Source organism: Typopeltis vanoorti, chromosome 6 (assembly GCF_054136105.1).
Source record: "Typopeltis vanoorti isolate ZY-2024b chromosome 6, IOZ_Tvanoo_1.0, whole genome shotgun sequence".
NCBI lineage: Eukaryota > Metazoa > Arthropoda > Arachnida > Uropygi > Thelyphonidae > Typopeltis > Typopeltis vanoorti.
This window is the reverse complement of record NC_143554.1, coordinates 68,921,665-68,934,009: the sequence shown is the minus strand read 5'-3', so window position 1 is coordinate 68,934,009 and position 12,345 is coordinate 68,921,665. Positions and strand designations below refer to the sequence as shown.

Here is a 12,345-nt window from a genome sequence, read left to right as displayed (position 1 = left end):
TAATTTAATAAGGTCACTTTTAAATGATCAACTTTGTGAAGCTAAAAAATCATTAGTCCTCTTAAATAGGGAAATCGATTCTATCAAGAATGTCTGTGATTTCTTTATAGAATTTGTATTAGTGACTGAAATTTTTAATGCCATTCTTCACATTTCATCAACTTTTTAATCCTTCTAGTGATCTTTAAAAGTTTAATTCACTTGTAAGCCACTTTAGAACTAGTACTCATGTCTGTGACATAGATAAACTCTTCTTCTTCCTGCCATCCACTGACACAAGATGAACTTTTTGTTTTATCAAAAGGACATAATTTTTCCATTTCTCCCAATAAAGGTACCTCTTATGGATGTTTTTTTCATAGCATAGATAGAAGTCTTTGATCTTCTTCTTCTTCCTTTCCAGTCTTATAGGCCAAGTGGCCTGTTCCAGACTTAATTCCATCTTTTTAAGGATCTTCCTCTGCATCGAGTACCTTTTGGGTGGTAATTTAAAATTTGTTTAGGTATTTTGCTTCTATTCATTTTCAGTACATGTTCTTTCCATTTCTCTTTATAGCAAATAACTGTTTCATTTAGGGAGTTTGTAATTCCAAGTTTATTTCTGATTTTGCTGCTTTTCATTTTATCCATTATTGTGACTCCTTCAGTTCTGCATGGAAATTTCATTTTGGATGATGCAATTCTTACAACTGCTTTTTTTATTTTGCATATCTCACTGCCATAAAGTAAAGGTAGGTTTAGCTATTGTTTTTTATGTGCAAAAAAAATTTTTAGTGCCAAACCTCCCCGTCTTAATGTTTCTTTTTCTGAATTTAAAACACTGAAATCCTTGAAGACTAACAACAATTTAATTAATGCTAAAGTTAATAAAAGAAAGGTTGTTACTTGAGGCTATTCGACTTATATTCCATCACATCTGATCCTACCTGTAGTCAGCTAAACAGACATAATTCTCTTATTGATAATGTTTCTATTTGGGATGAAGAAAGAAAGAAAATGCTTAAAACCTTCTTTGATCATCCACCTAGATTATACTGTCTTCTGAAAATTCATAAACCAGGTCCTTCATTTCATTAAGACCAGTTGTTGACTGTATCTAAATTCTTACCCAATATACTTACTACTTCAACTAGAAGAACTACTACTTATATAGCCAGCCTGGTTGGTAGTGTGGTTATCGTATCTGCTCTCCAGCCAAAAGGCTGCAGATTCGAATCCTGCCATGGGCATGAATGTTGTGATTTTCTGTGAAAATACTGGTGGTGGTAGATACCATTGGTCTACACGATGATGGTAGTTGCAGTTTGTTGTAGTGGGTGGATTGAGTGGTGGAGACAGAGTTGTAGAGTAGGTACCCTCACTCGATGGACTCCCTGGAAGTGTCATGCAATAATAATAATAATAGTATAAAAAACACTGGATTTTAAAAATAAAAGTTTTGATTGTCATCTGGACACTTCCGATATCATGATCAGTTTAGATGTTGTATCCTTGTTTAAAAATTTTCCAGATATTATTAAACTATTTGATTTTGTAATACATTCTGCTTATTTCTCCTTTAAAAATAAATTATATCAACAAATCCAAACAGCCATGGGCAATCTTATATCTCCTACTATTGCCAATTTCTTCATAGAACACTTTGAATAGTGTATCTTTTATAACATTTCACCTAGATCTACACATTGGTACAGATTTGTAGATGGTATTTTTGCAATTTGAAATGGCTGTTCCTCTGAGTTACAGCAGTTTCTTTCCAAATTAGATACACTTCATCCCAGGATCCGAGTCATCTTAGAAGAAGAAGAACTAAATAACCAATTAGCTTTTTTTAGATCTTCTAATTCTTTGTCAACTAGATGGAAGCTTACATTTTTCAGTTTTTCAGAAGACTCATACAGGCAATCATATCCATGCAGAATCTCACCACCACCATTCTAGTCAAAAGGCTGGAATTATTAAGACTTGAGTACATCCGACCATTCTTTATGTTTTTCAGATGAACTACTTTTACAGAAAGAATTAAAACATATTAAATATATCTTTTATCAAACGGTTTTTAAGGATTCTTTCATCAAAAAAGCTTTTAACAGTTAAAAGTATCTCTATCTCTTCCAGTACAGAAGAAATGACTCGCATTCCTATCCGTTATGTGCATGGTATTTCTGAGCACACACACAGAGAAAGTTTTAAACCCACTGAATATTTTTGTTCCATTTTGACCCATCAGAAAAATCTCCATTTTTCTCACTTCTCCTAAGAACAAACTTACACCTCTAGGTTTTCCAAGCATCTACAAGATTTCTTGCTCTTGTGGGTTATCTTGGACAAACTGGAATATCTGCTTTTATTTGTCCATTGTCACTAAACATAGTGTTCATTAGAACTAGAGAAGAAGTCTTTTCTTCATAGAACGTATTTATAAAGAACATGTGAAACTTTACTTCACTGTCCCAACAGTTCTGTTGGTTTATGGCTTTCCTCTTTGTAGAAGATAGTACTTTTTAAATCTACCAATCTCTCCTAACTTTATTTATATGTGTGTATGTATAAATATATGTATATAAATGTGTGTGTGTCTTTTTTTTTTAATGTTGGCAAATTATTGACCTCATTTAGTTATCTCACATTAGCTACTTAGGTGGTGCTTTTAAAAATTGTGTATTATTATTTAATTGCTGTTCTATAATGTTGAAAGTTTTTTTTTCACTTGGTCAGACTATGATAAATTTAGTTTAATCCTTTATCCAAGTGTGTGCAAACAAAGTTTGCACCTGAAAGTATCTTCAGGACTGGGGTAAAGTAGTACAACACCAGGCAACTCCTTGCAAAGGTGGAGCAAGCTACCAACACTCCTATCTCAGTATCTCCCATAATGCAAAACACATCTCCTTGCGGATATGTATAATGTTATGCATTAAGGGAAGAGCCACTACCCAGACTAGTTTCGACCTTTATTGAGGTCTCTTCAGTGGGAGCCAGGCCCAAGTGGAGATACTGGGCAAGAAGCATTAGCAAGGTCATCTCCTCCTATAGGAGCTGCCAAACGGTGTGCCACCTTTTTATTAAATTACTCTGGATTTAGAAAAAGATGTCGAAAGTTTATTTTTCACTTGGTCAGACTATAATAAATTTAGTTTAATCCTTTATCCAAGTGTGTGCAAACAAAGTTTGCACCTGAAAGTATCTTCAGGGTAAAGTGGTACAACACTGGGCAATTCCTTGCAAAGGTGGAGCAAGCTACCAACACTCATATCTCCCATAATGCAAAACACATCTCCTTGCGGATATGTATAATGTTATGCATTAATGGAAGGGCCACTGCCCAGACTAGTTTCGATCTTTATTGAGGTCGAATGGGAGTTCATGCCTTTCATCACTGGCCTCTTTAGATTTAATAAAAGTTGTGCTGAGAGTCAGCCTGATAGTGAGAGAGGAGGAGAAAGATAGAGTGGATAGTAGTAGATAGTTAAAAGAGGCCTCAGTCGATCTACTTGGCCTGACTTAAATGCCCGCACCAAGCAGATCTCCGACATTATCTCCCTCCATCCGTTCTTTTCAGCTTTCCTCGGTCAGTCACCTCTTCAGATGACTGCCCGAGGAAAGCAGGGAAAAACAAATGAAAGAAGCAACACATGAAAAAGGAAACTGGTAAATAACATTAAAACGTACATATAACAATTTGTAAGACAGAACCAAAGAAATAAGAAACTAGGTGAATTTCGGAATTTCAAACTGAATGATCAGAAGAGCGGGGGAAGAGCCTGGCCTGGGTGATGCAGCCCACAAGGAGCTGCACCGCCTCGATGTAGGCCTTCGCAGCCCAGGTTCTCAGGGTACCCCCTCCTGTGTGGAAAAGACCTTTTCAAAACAAAAATTCTAATTTGAAAGAGAACAAAAAAAGGACCTTTTCCCCCCCCCCCCTTCGGCAGCTGTATGCAACAAGTCGACTGACTTGTCAGCGTGTTAGGCAGGGCTTGAATCCTCCTGCTTTCTGTTGTTGTGGGTACTAAGGATGTGATCATATAACTTATCTCCGCGGGAGTAGTTTAGCATTCCTAGGCCTCTGTACAATGCTGCTCCCACGTCATCCTTTGCATCAATAAATTCTTCGATTTGTTCTGGAGTGATTTCGTCTATGTCTTCGACAAACATATCATTCCACTCTGCGCTTACCACTTTAGGCCCATTTTTCCCTGTGAGGATAAGTAGGATATCCCCGAATGTTTCTATTCCATTTCGTAAAACCTTCGCATCCTCGGGGAAGTCTTTTAGCAGATGCAGTATCGGTGCATTGGCTTTTGCATAAGGGTACTTTGTGGGTTCTGCTGTTACTTTTCCAGTTTCAACTACGCCCGGACTCCCTGGTTTTGGTTTTTTTACATTCCCTTCTTCAGGGCTGCCTGGCCTTTTTTGTGTGGTTTCTTCACTGTGAGTTTCCATTTCTACTGTTTCTTCTGCTGTTGTTTCTTCAACTACCGTGCTAGAACCTTCTTGCTGGTGGTTCTGTTTAATTTCTATGGTGGCGGTTTGGTCGTTGGCTGGTTCCTCCTGCTTTGAGTCTTTCCTGGCTGCTTCTACAGTTTTGGCTGTAGGTTTCTCTGTTGCTTCAATTTGCGATGTGGCGGTATTATTCTTTGTTGCTGCCCTTTCATGTGCAGTCTTCAGGGTTGGGAAGTCGTTCTGCTCCATGCCACTGATATTGTTTTCTGGTGTTGGAGTGTTGGGCGTGATAGTGCCTCCCACTCTTTCGGCATGGTTTCTGCTTGGACAGGTGTCCACTTTGTGGTCCTTGTTGCCACATTTTAAGCAGGCCGACTGGCATTTCTCCAATGTATGGCCCGTTGTAAGGCAGTTGCGACATTTCATTTTCGGGCACTGAGCCCCGAGATGCGTGAGGGCACCGCACTTAAAGCATTGTCGCTTTATGCCAGGGTAGCTAACCATTACCCTGGCCGATCCTATTTTGACGAAATTCGGAATTTCTGCCTTCATCATGACAGAAAAAGTGACTTCTCCTGACTTCCATTGAGGGAAGTCATCGTCCGTGCCAATTTTTATATCCCGCACGGCTCCCCATTTCGAGAAGACTTTAGTGATGATGTCAGTGTCTTCTTCGAGATATTCAATTGGGAAACGATCTATTCTTACACTTTTGGAAAGACTTCCTACCACAAAAGGATGAAAAATTTTTCCCTGGCACTCGACTCCTTTCAGTAATTTTTCTCTAGTTGCAACGTTAGTGCATACAACTTGAAACCTTCCCCCCCCGTAAGGGGTAAAACCAGAAATGTTGTCTGCCCCGACATAGTTAATTATAGTCTTCGCAAACGTCCTCTTCTCAATATTAGCATCAATTTCGAACCTGAGGGTTCTTACCCTCGGTAAACCCGAAGACATTATTACTTAAAGAAAGAAAGGAAGAAGACTTTCCAAGGATAGTCTATTCCTATAAAGTAACGGAATGCCGTGTATAGGCCTAAAAAACCCACAAAAAGAACAAGGAATTTTACCAAGGCAGGACCCTGTCGGTAGCAGGACTTCAATCGGAGCTCTCTTTTCGGTTCTCGTAAACTGTTGCTGGAATCCGCTGGAACAGGTTTGAAGAAGGACTGGAACATGGAGCTTTCTCTCGAGGCCGCTGGAAACAGGTCTCTTCAGTGGGAGCCAGGCCCAAGTGGAGATACCAGGCAGAAGCATTAGCAAGGTCATCTCCTCCTATAGGAGCTGCCAAACGGTGTGCCACCTTTTTATTAAATTACTCTGGATTTAGAAAAAGATGTTGAAAGTTTATTTTTCACTTGGTCAGACTATGCCTGGTATCTCCACTTGGACCTGGCTCCCACTGAAGAGACCTCAATAAAGGTCGAAACTAGTCTGGGTAGTGGCCCTTCCTTTAATGCATAACATTATACATATCCGCGAGGAGATGTGTTTTGCATTATGGGAGATACTGAGATATGAGTGTTGGTAGCTTGCTCCACCTTTGCAAGGAGTTGCCCGGTGTTGTACCACTTTACTCCAGTCCTGAAGATACTTTCAGGCGCAAACTTTGTTTGCTCACACTTGGATAAAGGATTAAACTAAATTTAGTATAGTCTGACCAAGTGAAAAATAAACTTTCAACATCTTTTTCTAAATCCAGGGTAATTTAATAAAAAGGTGGCACACCGTTTGGCAGCTCCTATAGGAGGAGATGACCTTGCTAATGCTTCTACCTGGTAACTCCACTTGGGCCTGGCTCCCACTGAAGAGACCTCGATAAAGGTCGAAACTAGTCTGGGTAGTAGCCCTTCCCTTAATGCATAACAGTATACATATCTGCAAGGAGATGTGTTTTGCATTATGGGAGATACTGAGATAGAAGTGTTGGTAGCTTGCTCCACCTTTGCAAGGAGTTGCCCGGTGTTGTACCACTTTACCCCAGTCCTGAAGATACTTTCAGGCACAAACTTTGTTTGCACACACTTGGATAAAGGATTAAACTAAATTTATTATATGCTGTTCTATACCTATGACAGTTATGCAAAAATTTTATAATGAATAATTTTTTATGTGAATTTTCCTCCATTTTTATATTTCTTTTGATTATGTCAAATTCATGGATCCGTGGTGGGTAGGGAGCTCTGGTGTCAAACAAAAAAATCTCTTGCTCCTGAATTCTTTACCTGCAAATATATTAAGGGATCCTAACAAAGTCCTAAGCAAGTATTGATATTGTAGATACATTATTGGATAACAGAAACAATAGTATTCCTTTATTGAGACTGACTCTTTTCATTCTTCCTTTTTTTGTTTGCTTTTCTTCCTGTATTCTTTGCTCTACTTCTTCTGAGTCTTTTACACTATCTACCAGACCACCATGAAGTGTGACTCATGAACATCTAGCTTGATGGTCTGGCCAGGATCACCCAGCTTTCTTGCAGGGTGGGGGTCAACAGTGTTGTACTAAGTCTCCTACTTATGGCCTGGGGGGGGGATAGGGCCCAAGGCTTGCTGTGGTGCTGGTATAACATCCATCACTCACTTGAAAGCAATGTGCAGTCATTACTTTCCAGTTAGTGAGTGTCCATGTTTGGATCCATGGTGGGTGGGGAGCTCTGGTGTCAAACAAAAAAATCTCTTGCTCCTGAATTCTTTACCTGCAAATATATTAAGAGATCCTAACAAGGTCCTAAGCAAGTATTGATATTGTAGATACATTATTGGATAACAGAAACAAGAAATAAAAGATGTGGTACTAGTATAAATATATTAGTGTTTCTGATCATCCATGCAACAGGTGAAAGGCTAAGGGAAAATATCACCCTTTTTTATTCAGAAGGATTTATAAGGACTACATGATCTCCAAAAACAATAAAGAAATTATGTTCTGGGAGATACATCTAGATGTTTCCACAAGGAAACATCTATGAGTGGAATCAGTAACATCAATGAGTGGAATGCCAATTACACTGACACCTCTTAAAACACTAAATCCCTCTAAAGGAGAAATATCAGAATGGGATCACTTTGATGTTCAGAGCTAAAGATCAGGAACTGACAGGTATGAGGCGCATCCTGATATGTAGTGATGGTTCACTGGTTCTGACCAGGAACAACATGCTTACTTTTGATACACCTAAGCCTCCAACTGGATTGATGAGATGCTTGAAATGTCAGAAATATGGAAAAGCCCAAATTGCATGCTGTAGCTCTATCACCTTTGCTTGATGTGGTAGTAAAGAGGATGATAACAAATCTTGCTCTGCTAAGAAAGATAAATGTGTAAGCTGTCTGGGAGATCATTCATCCTACTTCCATGTATGTGAGAAGTGAAACAATTAAAAAGAAATATACAAAATATATCATAGCAGGATTCAAAAAGGAAGTTAGTCACCACTACATCTGTCCTGAAATCCTCTTATACTAGAAAGGTGGATGCTACAAAAATATCAACTGCAACTCAAACTTGTATGTCTATTCCACCATCTGATAATTTTGCATTACCTAAACTTGATCATGGGTTCTTCTCTGTGGGACACATCAGTCCCATGACCTACGGTCTCAGTCCATAAAACAACTCCAAAAATGGTCCCAATTGATGAGAACCCACTTTTCACAAAAAAAAAAAAAAATTGGGAAGCATGCTTAAAGATAAACCATCAAACACAGTCACAGAAAAAGATAAATAAATAAATAGGGATACTTCAGTATCCACTGAAAGTAAATTAAACTTACTAAATGATCTTGATACATCAAATGATGTATTAAACATTTTTCCAGAGGAAGAGATGGACTCTAGTTATCCATACTTATCAAATTCAGTTGATAAATATAAACATGACAAAGGTGAGCCCTCATCCTCTCAAAAATCAGACAAGTCTACGAAGTCATTTAAACAATAGAAAAATTTTTCAGTGGAACCGTCATGAGTTTTGCCAGAACATCAATAATGTCAAGATTCTGCTGTAGAAACCCAAGCCATTCTGTTTGTTTGATGGAACATTTAAAACCCAGTGAAGACCCCACCTTAAGGAATTTCACTGCTGTTCATAAAGACAGAAGGTGGTTCTGCTCATGGTGGAATAGCATCCTCATGGGGGGGGGGGGTCATTCTCCTTTTCATTATCTCCAGTTTAACACTAGTCCAGAAGCAGTGGCAATTTGCTTATCCTTGGGCTAGCCAAATTTGAAGTTGTTCTTGTAAGCTCTGGTCACATTCCTCTTACATGTTCACATTTATTGAGAGCTGATAACTTATCTATGTGTTGGTGTGCCAGCACTTCACTTGAGAAATGAATGAATTTTTTACTATTCTAGCTGAGCCATATACCCTCGGGCAGATATTATCAGACCAGGACAAATTGCATGAAGTTTTAACGTTTTAAAAAGAATTCATTTACACAAGCACATTTGCTTATATATTCTATTTATATGTAGATACTGGTTATTTATATGTAGATATGTAGATGTAGATACCACTGCTTGAAGTGCTCTTGAATACAGACCTGAACACCCTGGAAGAGCACTTCAAGCAGTGGTACTTGAAGCCAAATCCAACGAAAACAGTGTCCTCAGTATTTCACCTGTACAATGCAGAGGCGAATCAACAACTCAATCTTTCCTTCTGTAGAAAAATGGTAGAACATGAGCCTCACCCAAAATACCTTGGAGTGAGCCTGGACAGAAGCTTAACCTATAAAAGGCACATCATCAGCCTCTCCAATAAAATTAAAACCAGAAATAACATAATTTCAAGGCTTGCTGGAACAATCTGGGGTTGTGGTGCAGAAGTCCTAAGGTCGTCTGCACTAGCCCTCACATTCTCTGCAGCAGAATATTGTGCCCCTGTCTGAGAAAGAAGTACACACACTAACATTATAGACACCCAGCTGAATTCTACCATGCGCACAATTAGTGGGACAGTGAGAACCACTCCTGGCTGCCTGTTCTATCCAACATTGCTCCACCACACATACAGAGAAGACAAGCCTCGATTAAGGAATTTAATAAAGCAATGAGCAACCCACTCCTTTCCCTACACCAGACTCTCATAAACCCACCTAGTCTTCGCCTCGAATCTAGAAAGCCTCTCTGGTCCATGGACGAACTCTCTTCAGCTGCGCTGCCATCAATATCTGATGGCAGCGCAGAGAATACTGGTATGGAAAGAATACTGGTCCAACAAACGGCTTCCTGGTAGAAGATCCCTGTGCTCCGCAGCCTGGTTTTGATCTTCCTAGGAAGATTTGGTCATCCATAAACAGGATCAGAACTAGTCGGGGCAGATGTGGCTATCTTTTACATAAATGGGGGGCTGTCAGGTTACCCTTGTTGTGATTGTTCTCCCGTGGCTCAGATGATTACTCATATTGTGTACGACTGCCCAAGGCACCAATTTCACAGTGGTGGCCTACAAGACATCCACAAGGTGACGGATGAGGCCTTGAATTGGCTTTCCAGCCTGGACCTTGACCTGTAGTTGGTATGATGGTGGTGGTGGTTATGGAGGCAATAGAAGATCACGGTCCCGTCTCACCACGAGGACGTTATTCTTGTCGTTACTCTCATAGTCCTCGTCATAGTATAAGCAGAACTCCTCCTCATGTTAGAAGATGATGATACAGTGTGAAATGGGCCTCCTCTAATGGATCAAGTTTTCTCACACAAGACACAACTGCTCTCTACTTAAACCTCGGATACAGCTACTTTTATGTTGTGAAGTATTGCGAGAACATGCAGCCTTGTCATACTTGGTGCAGCAGGACGATAATTCTCCCTGGCTGAATTATGACAAGTTACTTTTGCTTTATATTTTTTTTTAAAAAAAAGAAAAGACTTACGAAGCAGGTCGTGCCTTTTATGTAATGAACTTTTATATGTTAAGATTTTCATCATTTGTTTCTAGAAATTGTGATTGTACTGTTTTTTTGACACCACATATCTGTATTATAATGAAGGTTTAGGAGATCAGATCTCTCCATGAAGTAGTTAGTGTAGGAGAAGGATGACTCCCCCATGGCAGTATCCTCGATTTGCTGGTAAGGTTTATTTTGGCATGTAAAGCAGCCAGAGTGAACAACAAAATTAGAGGGAGCACAATATCTGCAGGAAAGTCTTGCCTGAGGAAGTCCAGTATTTCAAGCAAGAGTACCCATTCTCTTGCCTAAGTAAAAACAGTTGGCACTTTATTGTGCCCTAAAAATAGACTTTGCTGAAGCTTCCTAATGGAGTATTATTTTGTTCTACATTGTGTAGCTCAATATTATTCATATTAGACTGCTGTTTGTCTGTTTGTTGGGCACAGCAAGTGGCAACTGTACATTCCTGAGCTGTCTGATATTTATTCTTTTGTTCTACATTGCATAGTTCACTATTATACATATCAGACTGCTGTTTGTGATCTGTGTCAAAGATTATGCAAGCTGTTTTCACAAATGCTTTCAACATCATCTGCATATGATAGTATTCTTTCATGGGAGCTTAGTGCTCCATCATGCAGCCCTTGCTTTTCAAGCTGAATATGTCTCATATCATGCTATCAATCTATCTGCAGCTCTTTAATGCATACACGTAGCAGAGTACCCTGATTTCTTTCCTGTCTAATGCCTATGGTTCAAGATACATCTGTTAGGTATGCTGCTGTTTTTTCCCAATTACATTATGTCCAGTCAGATTCTATTTGAATACAGTAGCCACATAGCTGAGTTACATACCATTCAACTGGCACTTGTACACATCATACTGCCACCAAAAATGTATGCATTCCTTCAAGCCATCTCCTCTGTGGTGTACAGTCCACATGCAATGCTTTATAATATTTGGTTGTGCAAGATTCCTAGATACAATAGAATTAAGGGAAATGAGACTGCAGATGCAGCTTTTAGGCGTTTTTTTTTTTTTTTTTCAAATAATATTTGTCATTCCCCTATACAGACGGACAATTAATAAGAAAAAAGTTAATTAATCAATAGTGGTCATCAGCAACTTATGCATCAGAAGGTGATAAAATCAATGGCACTTCTCTGGCAATATGCGAACAATAGGCACAGAGATATCCTCTTCACAGATGAGATTTTCACCATTGAAGAGTTGTTTAACTACCAAAATGATTGGGTCTATGACCAATGGTCGCACAGCACATGCCATATCACCCAGGATTCAGAGTGGTCATCACCCCATATCAGTGATGGCTTGGTGTGTGGGGGGGGGGGGGTGTATCCAAGTTGCATTTCTGTGAGAAAGGGATCAAAACCTCCACCAAAAGTGTATGAAGACACCATGCTAGAACCTGTGGTACAGCCCTGAACAACACCTTGTTTCACAGTAAGCAGTGGACCTCCAACAGGACTTAGCCCTTGCACAAAAAAGCAAGGATCACACAACAGTGGTTGGCAAATGTGCTTGATCACATATCACCATCTGATTGGCTGTCTGGAAGTCCCAGTCTGAATCTGTTGGACTTCAAATTGTAGTTGGAGCTTGAGAGAGTAGCCTACAAGAAACAGCACTCTAGAATTGCTAGCCTGAAGGTGGATTTGGAGCTAGCAGTGGCAACGTTTCTGATGGTTGTTATGTGTGTCACCACCGATATGTGGCCTCACAAACTTCAGAAGTGTGTAAAGACAAAAGGGGCCATTTTGAATATTGAGTGCTGCTATATGCACATTATACATGTGGTTTGTATATGCTGAAAGCTGTAAATGATTTACTGATAGATTAAAGGTTTATGAGCTGTTTAAGTGGTAACAGTATTTATGACTAGACTAGTTAAGCTTAGACTCCAATTGCTATCAACTTTTTCTTATATAATTACTTAGAATTACATTTATGCAATATGCAGTATATGTAATTTTTAAATGT

The 12,345-nt window shown here is 39.3% G+C and overlaps 1 protein-coding gene across 1 annotated transcript in view; it reads left to right on the top strand.

Moving 5' to 3' along the window:
• LOC150105519 (little elongation complex subunit 2-like) overlaps positions 1-12,345 on the top strand; it is a 294,381-nt gene that overhangs the window by 258,073 nt on the left and 23,963 nt on the right. The gene's annotated exons all lie outside the window — the stretch shown is intronic.